Raw genomic sequence first — 18574 nt, forward strand, 5'->3', positions numbered from 1 at the left:
AAGGAGAGGATGAAGGAGAATGGCAAATTATAGATATAACCGAAACAATTTGATATTCCCATAAACCCTACAACTACTTTTTTTTTTTGAGATTTATTTATTTATTTAAGAGGGAGAGAGAGAGAGCAGGAGCATGAAGGGCAGAGGGAGAGGGAGAGAGAATCTCAAGCAGACTCCACGCTCAGGGAGGAGCCCAACATGGGGCTTGATCTCACTACCCTGAGATCACGACCTGAGCCAAAACCAAGAGTCAGACGCTTAACTGACTGTACCACCCCGGTGCCCCAATCCTATATCTTTTCAATTCAGCCAAGGACCAATTTCAACTCAGAGAATGGAGAAGCCTCCAGTTGACTAGCAGATATCTCTAAGACCCCCAAATCATCCTGAATCACATAATTTATCCAGGCTCTTAAGACATGAACTGTTATAACATGTCCTACCTGCTCCTCCCAGAATGTCAAGCTCTCTTTTCTCAGATCCACTTTACCTGCTACCGCCCAAATTTGATCAGGCCCCCCTTCACTCTCACCAGCTCTCCGCAGCCTTCAGAATAAAGTCCAAACTCTTTAGCCGCCAGGTTCAAGACTTATCTTACTTTCTGCCCTTTATCTTTATTGTCCTTTGACACCCTCGGCTCCACCCAAAATGACTCATTCAAACGAGGCCTTCCCACCTCTCTGCTTTTATTTACACTCTTCTCTGACTCTCTGACCACAAGCGCCATCCCAAGTTTCCAAGGTCATCCTCTACCCATCATTTCAGAGCTTTCCCAAATGCCACTTCCTCCAAGAAGCATCCCAAGACTCCCCAGACAGAAATAACCTCTCTCTCCATCCTCTGACATCACCGCACTTTACGGGTGCCCTTTTATGGCACTGCAAGTCCCCATGTCTCACAGTTCCGTGTCTTTATGTATTACCTCCCCGACCAGGCTGTAAACTTACTGAGAACAGATAAAGTCCTTCACATGTAAAGAAAGACTGACCCTGAGAGTCAAGGAGGTGAAGAGGGGAGAAAGAGTAAAGAGATCTCCAGAACAAGTTACAAATGAGACAACTCAGGCTCTGTGAGGCAATGTCACCCAGGTAGAAAGTGACCAAGTCAAGTCTCAAACCCACGTCTCTCTAAGCCGCCACTCTTTATCTCTCCAGGCATAGTGCCTGGGGCGCTTTCTGGGGCATTTTCACGTATGTGCAGGATTTCTCTCGAGGACCTCATCAGGGATGCTGTCCTTTTTCTTCATTTCTAAGTGAGAACAGTGAGGGCTGGAAAAGTCACGCCCGAAGTCGCACAGCTAGCGAGTGGACGAATCTACACTGGGGCCACATCTTCTGACTCCTGATCCTCTTTCCACTAACCCAGGCTCCCAAGTTGCCTGAGCTCGGAGCTTGGGAACTCAAGCCCGGGACAGCCACTTAGCTCTGCTTAGATAGGCATCACTGTAACATCAGTGCTCTGTGTTCTTGTAAATAGTGGAGGGAAGGTAACCTGCTGCTAGTAAGGGTGCCTTCTGAGTGTCAGATCTCCGGGAACCTGCCCGGAACAGGAGCTCGGGGTGGGGAGAGTGGAAACCTCTGTAAGAGAGAGGAGCTAGGGTCCCACCCCAAATGCACCTGGAGAATGGAGATGTGCTTGTGACTAGGGAGGAAGTAGGGGGCGGGGCCAACTAATTTAGAAACCAGGAAAAGATGTGATGCTCCAGGGGCCAGGACCAGAGAAGGGGCTGTTCTCTCACAGGTAGGAAATGGATCCTGCCCCTCCCCATCCCCCAGGAGCAAAGCCCAAACTCAGGGTAGAATTCCCAGCAGGACTTTGAGGAGCTGCCTAGACCCTCGGGTGTCCCAGTAGGGATGCAGCAGCCGGGGGAATCTGAGAGAGCCAGGTGGCAGGCAGACCCTCAGAGAAAGAAGGGGCACAGGGAAAGGTTGGTCCTATGCCCTCAAAGTTGTTGGGAGAATTGACCTAACCGAAAGGGAGACAACAATTAAACCCAGTGTCAAGTTCTAAACACTGGGTGCAGGGTGTTCCTGTGACCCCCCAGCTAGTGAGTAACGTGGCCAGATTCTTTGCTGGTGGATTTCAAGACAGAAAAGGCAAGAAGGGCACTGGAGAGGAGGAAAATGTTAGTGAACTTGTTGCCGAGATAGAAAAGGGCAGGATCACCCTTCCATGGATGTTGGCAAGGTTGATCTTAGTTTTGATCACATTGCCCAGCTGCCTTATGAAAGCAGCAGTCCCCTTAGTGCTGGGGAAAGGGAAGGACTAGGGCAGAAGGCCTTGGGAACCAGAGGAGCGTCCTTTCCTGCCGCCCACCCATAGCCTACCTGGAAAACAAATCCTGCATTCCCACCCATCCGCCCATCATGTCTAGGTAAAAAGGGCATTGGAATTTGCAGCCTCCAGCCTGCTCTCTTAATCAAACTGTCATCATGAGTAATAATTATCCCTTGGGAAACAGCAGAGTGACTCAAAAAGCAGTCCCCTCCCCCACCGCCACCCCCTCGCACAGCTCAGAGCTTTGTTCAGGGTGCGGAGAGCCCCAGAGAGTGAAGCCACCAGCTCGTGAAACCTGTGAGCTTAAGTAACCATTTGGACTCCAGGGTCTGATGGGCAGTCGCAGAAAGTCTCTTGGGCTAAAGAGCTCAATAGGGCTGGCTGTTCATCAAATACGGGGGGGTGGTGGTGTGCAGGGCAAGAAGCAAATCCTGCTGGAGCCGTGATGCCTGTCAATGAGCCAGCACGAAGGAGGAGAAGCCGGGAGTGCCGTCCCTCAGAGGATGGCCTTTTCCCTCAGGGGCTTCCCCACCCACCCAGATTAACTCTGAGTATAAAAATATAATGATAAGGAGAGCCACACTTATTCAATGCCTACCATGTGCCTGTTGAAGGACCAAATTTTTGCGTACAGTTGAGGCTTTTAGGAAGCTGGTGCATAAGGCCATCTGGGACCTTAAAATACTGAAACAGGCCATGCGGGTTGGCACATGCCTGCTACCCCGGCCCCCTACCTACCTGCCTCCTCTATCACCTCTGTCTTCCAGATAAGGACAACCAGGCCAAGTGACTTGCCGAACGTCAAGCTGTAAGTCGGAGAGCTGGAGTTGGAACCCTGGCCGACTGACTCCAAGTGTTTGTACTTGGAGAACTGACGCAGAGTCTAAGAGAAACCCTCAATCACCCAGCCAGCAAGAACTTCTCTTAATTACCATACTTGCAGCCCTGAGCCTGCCGACCGCTGGGCATCTCTAGCCTTCTATGTGTGACCATCTCGGAGCCCCATCCATCTAGGAGGCCAGGGCCATGCGGTCCAGAGCCCATGACTCCTGGGCAGGGGGAAATCTAGGGGCTGGTAGAGACCTACCACTCGGGGTCTACCCTAGGGTATGCCCCTCCCTTCCCTTCCCTTCCCTTCCCTTCCCTTCCCTCACCATCAATGTGATTGCCTTAGCAGTATTCAGGACACATGGAGCTACGGCCATCACCATGGAGGGCCACTTGCTAAGAGACATACTCTTCCCAGGCTGTTCTGACCCATGAGAAATGGGTGTAAGCTGCGGTAGGAAGGTTTTGGCTGACATGGGTAGGGGTTTGTGTCCACGGGGGATATGTGATGCAGGGACAGCTGTGCACCAGCACTCAGTCCCTGAAGATCTTCTGTAAGTTGGACACTGCTGAGTCTAGGATAAAGGAGATCCCTCCTGGCTAGAGTTATGGGATGAGTAATGTCCTCTGAAAGACCTGCTTGGTCCCAGAACTGCACCCACATCGATGGTCACTAGATATGAAATGCTATTTCCTTTGAGACAATAATAAGTCCCCCCCCTCCACCGCCAGGGTTCTAGAGACAAAGTCACAGAATGCTAGGAGATCCAGTGATACAGAAGTCTTTTTCTGCAGGACCTTGACTGTGCAAAGACACATGACAAATCTCCAAGAGCCAGCTCATCTGAACATTTTACCAATGGAACACCCGTAACGATCTCATGGCATAGAGTTTCTCTGAACACTGTTTGGCAGATGCTGCTCTAAAGATCTGGGGACAAAACACTTACCACTGGGCAGGGGGATGGGGAGATTCAGCCATTGGAGAGGGACCATTTTTAACTCCACAGTCCCCACAAGGGGAACACATTTTCCATTTCCTCTTTCTCTTAACAAATTCTTAATTTCCTCCAGTTCCCTTTTAGGAGGCCCCTAAATTGCTCTCACAAATGTTCCCATTAAAGTCAAAGCATGGTTCACAAGGCACCCCTACTTCATCTACCCCCGCCATGAGTCTATTTTTCTAATAAGGTACTCATAAAAATGGGAATGATGGCAGTCAAATTTTATAGCGCATTTGTTTATGCCAGGCACTGTGCTAGGTGTTTTATGTGGGTTCTCACTTGTAACTCATTCACATTTTCCTTCAGTTAATTCTGCCCTGAGGGCCCCCCCTACCTCCTCCAAGAGGAGAGCTGGGGATCTCCTCCCCTGGAAGCAGGTCATATGTGAAGGGAAGGGTAAAGCTGAGAAAAACAATTCAGGCTCTCTCTCTCTTCTCAGGAGCTAACCCACTCTCTCACTAGGAGTAGGATCCCTACCACATTACTTCCCCTGGGACCCTCTGAGTGCTCAATAAATATCAACAGAAATCAATGAGCCCCAAGCACTTTGTGGATGCTACTTTGGTCACCCCCGTGAAGGGGTTACAAAAATTCCTTTCTGCCACTTTTTCTCAAGCACTCACTAGGCAATCTACATACATTATCACAGATACTCCGAACAACCTGTTATTCCTGTACTCTTTCAGAAAAGAGATTCCAGGGCTCCGAGGAGCTAAGTGGTTGACACGGAGCCTCACAGGGGGCAAGTGGCCAAGCGGGGATTTGAATCCAGGTCCATCAGGTTCCAAAGCCCAATCTCTTTCTGAGGCATCACGGTCCTTCAGCTGTGTAGATAAACACGCAGACCAAGGAATTTTTTTTTTTTCATAAAGAAATAACATGGTCAGTCAGTGAAGGAGTCCCAAACTGGAATCCAGGAGGATTGGTTATAAGACAAATATGCCCTGAAGACTGTTCTCATGGCACATGGGCACTGCCCATCCTTCACTTCCCAGCATGGGAGTATCATCACCTTCTTTCTAGAAGAGTATTGCCAAATAAAATACCGGATACCCAGTTAAATTTGAATTTCACATAAACAATACATAATGTTTTAGTATAAGTATGTCCCAAATATTGCACGGGCTATACTTATACTTGAAAAATAGTCATTGCTTATCTGAAATTCAAATCTGAGTGTCCTGTGTTTTTATTCGCTAAATCTGGCAACCCCACCCTAGAGTCAGAGGCATGCTGGGAAATCTCCTGCCTGGCTCTGGGTCCCAAGTGCTGCTCCAATGGGAGTTGCCATGGCAGCCTGAGCAGGCCCTTCTGGAGCTCTCTCTACTTACCTCCCCGGCTTCACCTCGCCCCTGCACTCTCCATGCTCCAAACACGCTGAGCTGCTTTCAGTTTCCTGAATGTGTCATGCTGCTTTTGGCCCCAGGTCTTAGCACATGGTGTGTTCTGAGCTTGCCTTCTTCCCTCTCTCCCACTCTCTGGCCACTTGCTATTGATCCTTGGGGTCTCCACTTGGAGTCACTTCTGCCAGGAAGTCTTCCCCAACACCCTGATCCCCGCCCCTTCCCATTGCAGCATGTAGCATCCTCAGTCCACCACGCTGCTCCAGAGAGCGGGGTGGGTCACAAGCATCCTTGTGTCCCCGCACCAGCACTGGCATGTAGCCTCAGGTAGGAAGTCCGGAGATGCTTCCTGAATGAATGAACGGATGGATGGATGGAGACTGTCCAGGCAGAGCTGCACCTCTTGAATGTGACCACTTCCTTCCTCCCTTCCATCCTTACTCACTTTTTTTTTTTTTAATCTCTGCCTCCTCTCCCTCCCTCACAGTTGTGAAAGGCTGGGGCTTAGGTTCACAGAGGCATGTCCCGGCCTAGACTCGGGTGAGGAGAAAGCAGTCAAGACACAGAGGGAGAGTTCTCCTCATGCCCCTCACCGGATTATGCCATACCAACTGTCCTTAGGGGCTCAGGTCTAGCTACAGGTCAGCAGAGACTTCTCCTTGGCTTCCAAATCCTCCTGGCACATGCCCCCTCTGTGTGCAAACTCTGCTCCCCTTCTCCCCCATCCCTTTAAGGGAACCTAATTGGACTGAGCCCCGAGTTTGGGGTGTGGGGAGATGCCAGTGTCAGATGGCTGAGGGTTAGGGCAGGTGGTGGGGCTCGGTGGGCTCAGAACATCACCCATATGTTCCCTGTTCACCCACCCAAGGCTTTGCCCACGCACAGCCTGACAGCAAGAGAAGGCAGCACAGAACTTAACCCTTTCGTGGAATTTAGAAGGTAGTTTCACAAAGAACCAGTGAGCAACCAGTGTTAACTTTAACCCCCAAATACACACACACACACACACACACACACACACACACACACAACCTGGAGTTCTGCCTCTATGCCCCTCACAGAGCCCTACTTGCTTCCAGTCAGGGCTTGATTTAGAAGATGCCCTCTGGGGGGCAGGAAGTCCATGCGAGAGCAGTGGGGTGTGCTGGGAATAGGAACAGGGTAGGGGTGCTGAAGGGCATGGGGAGAGGAGAGAGGGGGGAGGGCAGGGAGAGACTCTGAGGCAGCGCCTGAAGTTGGATTCTGAAAGCCCTGGTCTGTTGCTCTCTGATCTGACCTTTCCAGGCAGGTGTCGATTTTGTGCCTTCTCATCGCCCCCAACCTCCCCTCCCAGAATCTGTTAAGAGGACAAAGAGGGAGAAACACCCTTCAGTCTCAAATTAACTCCAAAAATAGAATCGCTCTGCCCCTGGGGGAAGGCTAGCAAGGCGGGCGCGCAGTGCAGGGGCGACTCCGACCACTGAGTTCCTTTTCCAGGAACTCCCGCTCCCGTCCAGGTACCCAGAATCTCGGAATCACCCCCTGCCAACCCCTACCACTCCGGCCAGCCTCCAACTTGTGGCTGGGCGCTCAGCCCGGATCTCGGGAGGAGACTCACACGGAGAGAAGCGCCGACTCCGACGGTTCCTCGGCTCGGCCAGGTGAGGCGCTGGCGGCGCAGCAGCAGGTACAGGTGGGTCGGGGGCTGCGGAAGGTAAGGGGTTCGCGGCCGCTCCGGAGGCCTCTGCTGAGTAACAGGGCTGACAGGTTTGTGTTTTCCCCTCTCCTCCTCCGAGTTAACCACACCCCTGCTGCTCTCCTCCTCACTTCCTTAAAGGGTGGGGTGTGTTGTCTGTGGTGCTGTGTGCCTGCTCCAGCCTCTTACCATAAACCCTGAAATAGACGCCGCCACCAATTCCCCGAGCTGCACGTGCCCACCTGGGGACCCATCTCCAGGAGCCCCAAAGGGGTCTTCTGCCGAGGTGGGCCCTGTGAGCGGCTGACCCCTCCCAATTCCTCCCACCTCTCCCCTCCTCCTTCCACTCCGCTTGCAGACTTTTGGAGGCCACACTTAGAGGTTGGTGTTTCCTGTCTATCCTCCAGGTAGGTTTCAGAGTGGGAGCTGGTTACCTGGCTCCCATAATCTCAGCATCTGGGCCCCTCCAGGTCTCTCCCTGTCCTAAAGTGGCCCCATCCCCTTGATGGGACCCTGGAGATCAGGTGAATATCACCAGGGGCTTTGGCAGAACAGATTCAGGTGCTTGCGCTGTGATAGGGCAGGACCAGACGGTGGCACAAGAATTGTCACAGAAGCTGGGCAGCCTTTACCCAGCCCCATCTCCATACCAGCTGACTTCGCTGCCCACAGAGGCTGGTTCACCTCTTTACTCAGGCCAGCAGAGCAGTGAAATTCAAGGCAGTGACTCAAGGGCTTAGAAACCTTTTTTCCCCTGTCACTAGAAAGATTCCAGACTTTCCCCGAGTGGGAGAACATGAACCAGACTTAGCATAAGGTCAGAAAGCTGGCATGTCCTCAATGTCCCCCACATCCTCAAAGTTCCTCTCCAGAGCCCCTGCCCCAAACTTCTTCATTCTGGGTCCTGTGAAGGACTGGGGTCACCCACAGTTCTAGAACATGCTATTCACAGGGTTGTCTCTGAAGATGGTGCTCCCTGGAGTTGTGTTGCCATATGTGACAGCCCAGCATACATGACAGCCCCCCACCCCATACTACCTCACCCACTAACCCCAAACTCAATGAATCAGCCACCCCAGGAGAAAAACAGGAAAATCCAGCACTTGGTGAGCATATCTAAATGTCAACCACTGTTGCCAAGAAAGCATTCAGTTTACACGATTTTATTCAATTTCCCCCATTTTCTGAAAAGAAAACCAAGACTTAAGATTCCTTAACTTGTCCAAGGCCACAAAACCAGAAAGTAAATGTTTCTCGAAGTGTGACCAGAGGACAGACGACTTGTAGCTTTTAGAATGCAGATACCTGGATGGCACTGCAGGTTTATTGACAATCAGAATCTCTGAGCCTGGGGCCCACGTGCCCAACCAAGGCAACTGACAACCCATCTCATGAGAGCTCGTAGCCACAACTGCAGGAGTTCCCCCTGGTTGATCCCATTCACCCATTCGTGCTATTCCCAGCACCAGGTAATACCGGCAACCCGCAAAGCAGTCAGAAGGTGTCAGGGGAGACCTTGGTTAGGGCTCATGGTGATCAGGCAAGAGCAGTGGGTAAATTGGGGTTAGCAGGCAAAGTGTGGGGAAGACTAATGGGACTACTTGACCGCACCACAAGCAGATTGTAAGAGGGCCTCGGAAAATGGGGGCTCCTTCCGTGTTCTTGTGCACGGAAATGAGATGACTGTTGAGCAGTTGAAGGTTAGATACTTGCATTAGCTGGTGAGGTTCTGTGTTGGGCTGGAGGCAATGGGAACGAAGGAGCAAAACTAAGCCAAACAGGTTTAAGGAAAGGTGAGTTTGTGTATGCTGCCTCCATGTGGCCAAATCCATAAACTACAATCTCACAAGGCCCTAATTTGAGACGTTTTCAGATGTTCAAAATTTTCAGAGGATGTTGAATTCTTCAGAGATGTTTCTTTAAAGCTCGGAAGCCAATAGGTTTTGTTTATGAAAGAGACCTTGGGAAACTCCCTGGGATGGATACTCTGCCTGTAGGTCTCCCTATGTCCTGTCCAAAACTGGTCATGAAAAATTAAGGTGACAGAGTCAAACATGTCGGCCTGATACCTGCCTTTAAAAAACCTATCAGAAATGCTTCCAGGAGCCTAGAATTCTATGTAAATTGCTCTTTAAAACTTCTACTGATGGCTCATTGTGTGTTCTTAACTTTAGGATGGTAGTTGGTGGAGCAGGTTTAGATGCACACAGGAAGGACCCGGTCAAGAGGGAAGACGTGACCTTGGCCCAGTGAATTCATCTCTGAGTTCGTGTTTCCTAATCTACAAGAGTAGAGGAATTAGTACTACCTGCCCTACCTATTTCACAGGGTACTGTGATGCCCCAATTGATAGGTATGAAGATATGCATACTATGCTGATTATTATGCTATTGTGCTGTAACATGCTATGATTTTATTTTTAGAAATAATGGGAATTAGGGGCGCCTGGCTGGTTCAGTCGGTAGAACATGAGACTCTTGATCTCAGGATCGTGAGTTCAAACCCCATGTTGGGCGTGGAGCCTACTTTAAAAAAACAAAAAGAAATATTAGGAATTAAATAGGGTAGGTTTAGTGGGGAGAGATTACATAGGTATCTGTTATACAACAGTTGCAATCTGTCAAGTGTTCACTGTGTAACCAGAACTTTCATCTATCATCTAGTGGGCCTTCCCAACAATTCATTGAAGTAAATAATAGTATTCTTACTTTGTAGAAAGGGAAAGGAGACTTGGAAAGGGTAAATAATTTGTCCACAGCCACCGAGGTGGGAAAGAGCAGGGCTGAATATAAATCCATCATTGACATGTAATGGTAAGTCATCGGGGTCTCTCTATCATGGATAATGGAATGAAATCACATAATGTAAATTTGGTATTAAAATACATTTCATTTTTGGGTGCCTCTGTGGCTCAGTTGGTTAAGCGTCTGACTCTTGATCTCAGCTCAGGTCATGATCTCAGCGCTGTGAGTTCAAGCCCCACATTGGGCTCCATGCTGGGAGTGGAGCCTACTCAAAAAGAAAAAAAATCAGAATACATTTCATTTTAAAAGAGCAGTATGGTTGTAAGTGTTTGGAACAAAAAAAAAATGAACAAAGAAAAAAGTCATGGGCACAAGGATTAAATAACTGAAATCCTTCATCATCAAAGGACATTTACCTCTAATTAAACCAGGTACCACTGGGTTTGCTAAATGGACCACAGTTGAGGCCAACCCCCCCCCCCACCAAAAATAACAAAAAAAAAACCCAAACCTCAAAACCATGTCCTTGACTTCAAAAGGACTCGGTTTCATTCATGAAAGCACAGCTGGTTGTCTTCCTTTCTTCCCTTATAATAGAATCCCTGATTTTTAGTTGGTCATAGGCTGCCCTAAATAAAGACTGCAAGTCCCAGCCTCCTTTGCAGGTATGGCCAGTGATTAAGTTCTGGGCAATGGTTAGTGAGTGGTCGTTATGTGTGCAGCTTCAGGATCGCGTCCATCAAGGGAATGGGCAAGCCTCCACCATTTCCTTTTCCACCTGCACCGAATGATGGAACCTGGAGCTGCCATCCTGGTCTGTGGTGTTGAGAAATGAAGTCTGGGTCTCCAGTGCCATCAAGCCACAACGCTAGCCCTAGACATGGTCTGGACCAACTTGAACTTTTACAGGAGAAATTTACTTAAATTTTTTAGGTTGCTGCATTTGGGGCTTTCCTGTCATCATAGCTTCAAATGTATCCTAACTAATATACTATCATTCAACCTATTTTCTTTTGTTTATAAATTAAGGCAGAACCTCAATGTCCTCATCTATAAAATGGGAATAATTTACTATAGGGTTGTTGGAAGGACTAGAAATAACACATGCAAATTTCCCTGCTAGTGCCATGGCTCATAGCTGACATTAAATGGAAGGTATTATAACCCATTGCAACTTTTAAAAATGTGTTCCTGAAACTAAAATAATGGTTACTTTAAAATACTCCACCACTGGGGCACCTGGGTGGCTCAGTCCATTGAGCATGTGACTCTTTATTTCAGCTCAGATCATAATCTCAGGGTTGCGAGATGGAGCCCTGTGTTGGGCTCCATGCTGGGTGTGGAGACTACTTTAAAAAGGGGGGGTAAGATTTACCTAAAATACTCCACCATACCCATCCCCCCAAATGTAGAGGGGAAAAGTGAGACAAAAATAGCAAATTTGATTACTAATGTAAGCCGAATGATAGGTAGGTGGGGGCTAATTATACTGTTCTCTCTCACATTGTGCTTGAAAATGTTAAATAAAGTGAAAAAGCTAAATAAAATCTTTCTATGGAAGAAAAAAAATGGATTCCTGGACATAATCCAAAGTGAATCTTTTGGGAAAAATAAAACCATATTAAATCCATTGAGAAATTAATTTGAGGACCAAAGAGGGAGGGCAGATGGAGAAGTCAGAAGAATATTTTTATTTATTTATTTATTTATTTAAGATTTTATTTATTTATTTGACAGAGATAGAGACAGCCAGCGAGAGAGGGAACACAAGCAGGGGGAGTGGGAGAGGAAGAAGCAGGCTCATAGCGGAGGAGCCTGATGTGGGGCTCGATCCCATAACGCCGGGATCACGCCCTGAGCCGAAGGCAGACACTTAACCGCTATGCCACCCAGGCACCCCTATTTTCTTTTTAAAGACAATAGGCAGAGTCTCAGTGCACAGAGGCCGGGCAATTTCCATGGCTCTGGGCACTGCTGTCTGGCTTTGGGTAGCTCCCCAAGATGGCTGCAAGGCAGTGGGCTGCAGGGAGCTCGTGCAGAGTGCCCATGTGGAAATGGAGCCTACCTGTTGCCCTACCCACTTCGAGTCAGCTCCATGACGTCTGTGACTTTGGCCTTCTTGGCTCTCAATCCCTCACTCCCACTTGTGCGCTTGCTCGCCAGGTTCACACAGCCTGTGGATAAGCTCTGAAGCAATGGCATGGCTGTATGAACCTTGCGTTGCCATTATTGACATCTGCAATTCTAACAAATGTGGCTGGCTCTCTGCCTAGCCCACACTAGGAAGCATCAAGTGGCATTGAGAGCAGGCTGCTACAGGCAGATTGGTTGTTAGCAGCAAGAAGCACCTCTAAAAAAGAAAGAAAAACAATGTGTCTAGCAAATGCAAGAACCCTTAAAACATAGGCATCTGTGGCCATTTACAGGACAGAGACAAACAACCCTATGTACTGCGCTAGCTCCTGGGGGCACCGCTTTATTACCCAGCACAGCACAGTAATTGTCTATTTTGGTAAATCATGAAGGAAAGTTTATATGATGTTCTGCATCCTGTATTTTAAGAGGGAGAAAAAAATCATACAATATATTTTTTAAAAAATCAATTCGAAATATTTGCAATAAAATAATTGGGTGCTTAGAGAGAAATTTCAGGAACATGGAAAATCCATTTCAATTTCATTTTGTCAAGTACCAAGTTGCCTGTCTGTAGTAGAGTATCTTACCAACCTACCTCCTTCACAGTGAAGAGCAGCAGTGTGTAACCCTCACAGGGGACATCCACATAGGTGCTGAAAGCCTGAATGTTCCACAGAGACAAGGCAGGGGGTGTGAGGAAGCTAGCTGGTAGGGTCTGTGGCCAACTGGAGAACAAATATCCCTCCTACAGGGAGAACCTGCTTCTCAGCTCAAAAGTCTACTGCCATGCAGAAGGGGAAGCTTAAAGTAGCAATGAAGCAAGAGCTTTCTTTCTTTCTCTTTTTTAATGATTTTTTATTATATTATGTTAGTCACCATACAGTACATCCCCGGTTTCCGATGTAAAGTTCGATGATTCATTAGTTGCGTATAACACCCAGTGCACCATGCAATACGTGCCCTCCTTACTACCCATCACCGGTCTATCCCATTCCCCCACCCCACCTCCCTCCCCTCTGAGGCCCTCAGTTTGTTTCTCATAGTCCATAGTCTCTCATGTTTCATTCCCCCTTCTGATTACCCCCCTTTCTTGAGCTTTCTTTTTCTAAAAGCAAAGACAGACAATGAACTATCCAAAAAGGAAATTAAGAAAATCATTTACAATAGTATCCAAAAGAATAAAATACTCCGGAATGAACTTCATGAAGGAGGTGAAGACTTGTATGCTGAAAACTATAAAACATGGCTTAAGGAAATCACATGACATAAATAAATGGAAAGATAGCCCATGTTCATGGATTGGAATACTCAGTATGGTTGTTAAGATGTCCATACTACCTAGAGTGGTCTACAGGTTTAGTACAATCTCTATAAAAATCCCGACAACAGTTAATGCAATAAAAAAAAAAATCCATCCTAAAATCAAATGGAATCTGAAGGGACCCTGATGGTCAAATAATCTTTACAAAGAAGAACAGAGTTGGAGGTTTCATGCTTCTAGATTTCAAAACTTATTACAAAGCTACAGTAATGAAAAAGTGTGGTACTGACAGAAAGACAGACATATAGATCAATGGAATAGAATAGAGAGCCCAAAATACACTCTTGTGTATGTGGTTGAATGATCTTCAACAAGGGTGCCAAGGCTATTCAATGTGGGAAAGGACAGTCTCTTCAACAAATGGTGTCACTAAAACTGGATATCCACATGCAAAAGAGTGAAACTGGACTCCTCCCTGACACCATATGTAAAAAATCATTCAAAATGGAGGGGCTCCTTGGTGACTCAGTTAGTTAGGTGTCCAACTCTTGGTGTCAGCTCAGGTCATGATCCCAGGGTCCTGGGAGCATCAGGCTCTCTGCTCAGAGGGTGCTTCCCTGCCCCCCACCCCTCCCCTCGCTCGTGCACTCTCTCTCAAATAAATAAATCTTAAAAAAAATTAATTCAGGGGTGTCTGGGTGGCGCAGTGGTTAAGCGTCTGCCTTCAGCTCAGGGCTTGATACCGGCATTATGGGATCGAGCCCCACATCGGGCTCCTCCCCTGGAAGCCTGCTTCTTCCTCTCCCACTCCCCCTGCTTGTGTTCCCTCTCTCGCTGGCTGTCTCTCTGTCAAATAAATAAATAAAATCTTTAAAAAAAATTAATTCAAAATGGATTGAAAACCTACCCATAAGATCTAAAACTATAAAACCTTAGGAAAAAAAAATAGGGAAAAAGCTTCATGACATTGGATTTGGCAATAGTTTCTTGGATATGTCATCAAAGGCAACAAAAATAGCTACAGATCAATTGGACTACATCAAAATAAATAATTTCTATACATTGAAATCAACAAAGTGAAGAGGCAACCTACAGTAGGGGAGGAAGTGTTTGTGAGTTATATATACATATATATCTGATAAGGTGTTAGTACCCAGAAGATAGAAAGAACTCATACGACTCAACAACAAAAAATTACCTAATTTAGAAATTGGCAAAGGACTTGGATCAACATTTATCCAAACATGATACCCAAATGGCCAACAAGCTTATAGAAAGATGTTTAACACTACTAATGATTAGGGAAATGCAAATAAAAACCACAAGGAGATTATCACGTCACACCCAATAGGATGCCTACAATAAAAAGAAAAGAAAAGAACAAGACAAGTAGGCCAGGATGTGAAGAAAGTGGAACCCATTTGCACTATTGGTAGGGACGTAAAATGGTATAGCTACTGTGCAAGACAGTATGGCAGTTCTTCAAAAAAGTAAAAGTACCGTTATAATTCAGATTCCACTTCTGGGCATATATCCAAATGAACTGAAAGTAGAGCCTTGAAGAGATGTTTATACACCCAAGTTCATAGGAGCATAATTCATAAGAGCCAAAGGTGGGAGCAACCCAAGTGTCCACTGATGGATGAGTGGATAAACACAAATGTGTTCTGCCCATACAATGGAATATTATTCAGTTTTAAAGAAGGAAGAAATCTCTAACATGGGGTACATGGATAGACTTTGAGAACATTATACTAAGTGAAATAACCCAGCACAAAAAGACAAATACTGCGTGATTCCATTTATATGAGGTACCTAGAATAATCAAATTCATAGAGACAGAAAGTGGACTGGTGGTTGCCAGGAGCTGGGGGAAGGAGGGAAAAAGATTTGTTTAATAGGTGAAGAGTTTCAGTTTTGCAAGATGGAAAGTTCTGGGTATTGATTGCACAACAATGGGAATACACTTAATATTACTGAACTGTACACTTAGAAATGCTTAGAATGGTAAATTTTGTTTATTTTAGCACAATTAAAATTTTTTAAGTGAAAAAAAAGCAAAGGTAGAAATCTTGACTTTCTATGTAAAATCTCCTAATTTGCAAATGTTGGCAACTGTCCTAAACCTATAGTTGCCTACCTAATGGCAATTTCCCTCTCTTTCATAATAAATAGCCAAGTCCCAAATGCATCTCAGTGACCATCCCTCTACTTCCGTGACTCAGGTAATTCCTGACTGGTTCAAGTCAGTGGTCTTACTCCTCTTGCCAGTGATACATTTAGAGGTGGGCGTGTGACCCAGTTCTGACCAATAAGGTGTGAGGAGAAGTCGTCTGGAGGATTTTAGAAAAGGTTTCTTGGCTGTGAAAATGAGACATAGCAGAGGGAAATGGCCCTATTCCATTTATGGACATTGGCTGATATCAGGGTAAGATGCCTGGAGCTGTTGCAGTAATTTTCCAACCAAAAGGAAGCCAAAGGCAGACCTGCAAGGTGGAAAGAATCTGGGGTCTCAGTGTCTGGGTTGGACATAGCCTTCTTGCCTCTAGACTTTCAGTTATATGAGATAATCTATCCTCTTACTGTTTAATCATTTTGAGTTGCATTTTAAAAGTTGAGGCTTACCAAATGTTGGCCATTGACTGATGAATGGATAATGAAGTTGTGGGATATATATAATGGAATATTATATAGCTTCACATTTGCAATGACGTGGATGGAGCTGGAGGGTATTATGCTAAGCAAAATCAGTCAGAAGTCAGTCAGAGAAAGACAAATACCATATGATTTCACTAATACGTGAAATTTAAGAAATGAAACAGGTAAACATAGGGGGGCAAGAAAGACACAGGCAAACCATAGAACAGACTCTTAACTATAGAGAACAAACTGAGGGTTGCTGGAGGGGAGGTGGGCGGTGGGGGGGGGGTGAGCTAAATAAGTGATGGAGATTAAGAAAGGCATTAGTTGTGATGAGCACTGGGTGTTATATGTAAGTGATGAATCACTAAATTCTACCCCTGAAACATATTACTCTGTACGTTAACTAACTGGATTTTAAATAAAAACTTGAAACAAAACCAGAAAAATAAAAAACAAAAGTTGAAGTTTGGAACATCATAAATGATAAATGACATGGGGGAAAAACATGTGGATCAAATAAAAGAAGTCTGTAACAAAGTTTGACCCAGAGGCAGGCAATTTACTAGGTGTATTCCTAACCACTTACATTAACACTATTTCTTATGGAAGTTCTCCCTGCATTATTCAAACCAAATCAGAGCCCCTACCCTCCTTTTTTCCCCATGGCTCAGGCTTCAGAGAAGGCCCCAGCCATCTCTATGTCCCATGTCAAGCATCAGACTATAGTGATTTCCACAAAGACTTCCATGGTATTTCTGTTGAATAAGCTCAATCATGTCTGCGTCTCTGGTTGCCTATTTCTGGAAGTGGCTCTTAAAATCGCCAGCTCTGCAACTGTTGCACCCAGTGGCCATCCTATAGAATATGATCCCTGTATTAGTCTTTGATATGAAATTGCTTTTCATATATTAACAGAGTTGCCCCAGCTTTCTGTGATTCCTGTTGGCATGGTATACCTTTTTCTATCCTTTCCACTTATTTGTATGCTTATATTTAAAGTGGGATCCTTTTAGGCGGCATACAGTTGGGTCTTGCTTTTCTTTTAAGATCTAATTTTGTTAATCTAATCTCTGCCTTTTATTTGCAGGAGTCACTTTCTAGTCTACTGATCTAAAAAGAAAAGAAAAAAGAATTCACCCATCTTTCTGCACCTAGGAATTTTTTTCTCTAACACAACATTTGAAAAATAGCTGTCATTCCTTACATACGTTTTTCATGGGTACAGCAGGGGTTTGGCAAGGGGCACTGCCTGGCAAAAATCCCTGGGGTCTGGGATTGGGCAAGTCAGAGACAGCAAGAACTGCCCGTGGACTTTTGCATTAGTTTAATAGGTGTAACAGTGAGCCTGAACTTCAAGGTCCTCTGGAAAAGCTCTTTCTATTGAAAAAAGATACAGAAATTGGTGACCCATTGTTTATACTCACCAAGGTCTCTGGGTAAGTATTAGTCACCCTCCTTACTGAAATTATGAAAAGCATAAAAAAGTTCAGTGTCTGTGCTGCTGAGCACTTGGAGCGTGTAGTTGGATCTTTCCTTTTATGGTTGAAGAAAAGGAAGTCAGAAAAGTGCCCTGGGTCATGCCTCTGGCTAGTGGTGGGGCTTGGAATAGAGCCAAGTCCTTCCCGGATTTCCAGAAAGCCTGGAGAAACTTACTGGTTGAATGCTAACTTTTGTATTTTGCTTAAAGAAAATGAGATCGGGGCACCTGGATGGCTCGGTTGGTTGAGCATCTGCCTTCTGCTCAGGTCATGATCCCAGCATTCTGGGATCAAGCCCTGCATCGTGCTCCCTGCTCAGCAGGGACACTGCTTCTCACTCTGCCTACCACTCCCCCTGCTTGTGCTATCTCTCTCTCTGAAATGAATAAATAAAATCTTAAATAAAAAAAAAAGAAAATATGATCTAGTTAATTTTTTATAATAATATTTTTATTATATTATGTTAGTCACCATACAGTACATCCCTAGTTTTTGATGTAATGTTCCATGATTCATTATTTGCGCATAACATCCAGTGCACCATGCAATATGTGCCCTCCTTAATACCCATCACCAGCCTATCCCATTCCCCCCCCCCCCGCCGAAGCCCTCAGTTTGTTTCTCAGAGTCCATAGTCTCTCATGTTTCATTCCCCCTTCTGACTACCCCCCGCTTTAATTTTTTTTAAAGATTTTATTTATTAATTTGACATAGACAGCCAGCGAGAGAGGGAACACAAGCAGGGGGAGTGGGAGAGGAAGAAGCAGGCTCCTAGCGGAGGAGCCTGATGTGGGGCTCGATCCCAGAACGCTGGGATCACGCCCTGAGCCGAAGGCAGACGCTTAACGACTGCGCCACCCAGGCGCCCCTACCCCCCGCTTTCTTTATCCCTTTCTTCTCCTACCGATCTTCCTAGTTCTTATGTTCCATAGATCAGAGAAACCACACGATCTAGTTAATTTCTACTCTTCACCCCTGTTTTGATTTGTGGCCCCACTCGGAGTCTGAGAAAAATGACAAAACAAACAGGGAAGCCCCTATAAGAACAGAATGAAACACGGACAGCAAAACGGATAGATTGACGGAGGACTGGGACACACAGAGAAGAGAACACAATGTTAGAAATGGAAACTAGAAAAGATTTCCAGGGAGGTGCCTGGAGTGTAGGGTTATTAGCCCCATCTT

At 46.2% G+C, this 18574-nt stretch overlaps 1 protein-coding gene and 1 non-coding gene across 2 annotated transcripts in view; one reads left to right on the forward strand and one right to left on the reverse strand.

The window, feature by feature from the left end:
- Window positions 1-7245, reverse strand: part of PTK2B (protein tyrosine kinase 2 beta) — a 121339-nt gene extending 114094 nt beyond the window's left edge. Inside the window, exon 1 of the mRNA XM_008705118.2 lies at window positions 7050-7245. The gene's annotated coding sequence lies outside the window, so the exon portion shown is untranslated. The remainder of the gene's footprint in view (window positions 1-7049) is intronic.
- Window positions 7246-9570: 2325 nt separating this feature from the next.
- TRNAK-CUU lies at window positions 9571-9643 on the forward strand. Its single transcript has one exon. It is a non-coding gene; the product is annotated as a tRNA-Lys (tRNA).
- The last annotated feature ends 8931 nt before the right edge of the window (window positions 9644-18574 follow it).

The sequence above is a fragment of the Ursus maritimus genome, unplaced genomic scaffold (assembly GCF_017311325.1).
Source record: "Ursus maritimus isolate PB19 unplaced genomic scaffold, ASM1731132v1 scaffold_11, whole genome shotgun sequence".
Lineage (NCBI taxonomy): Eukaryota > Metazoa > Chordata > Mammalia > Carnivora > Ursidae > Ursus > Ursus maritimus.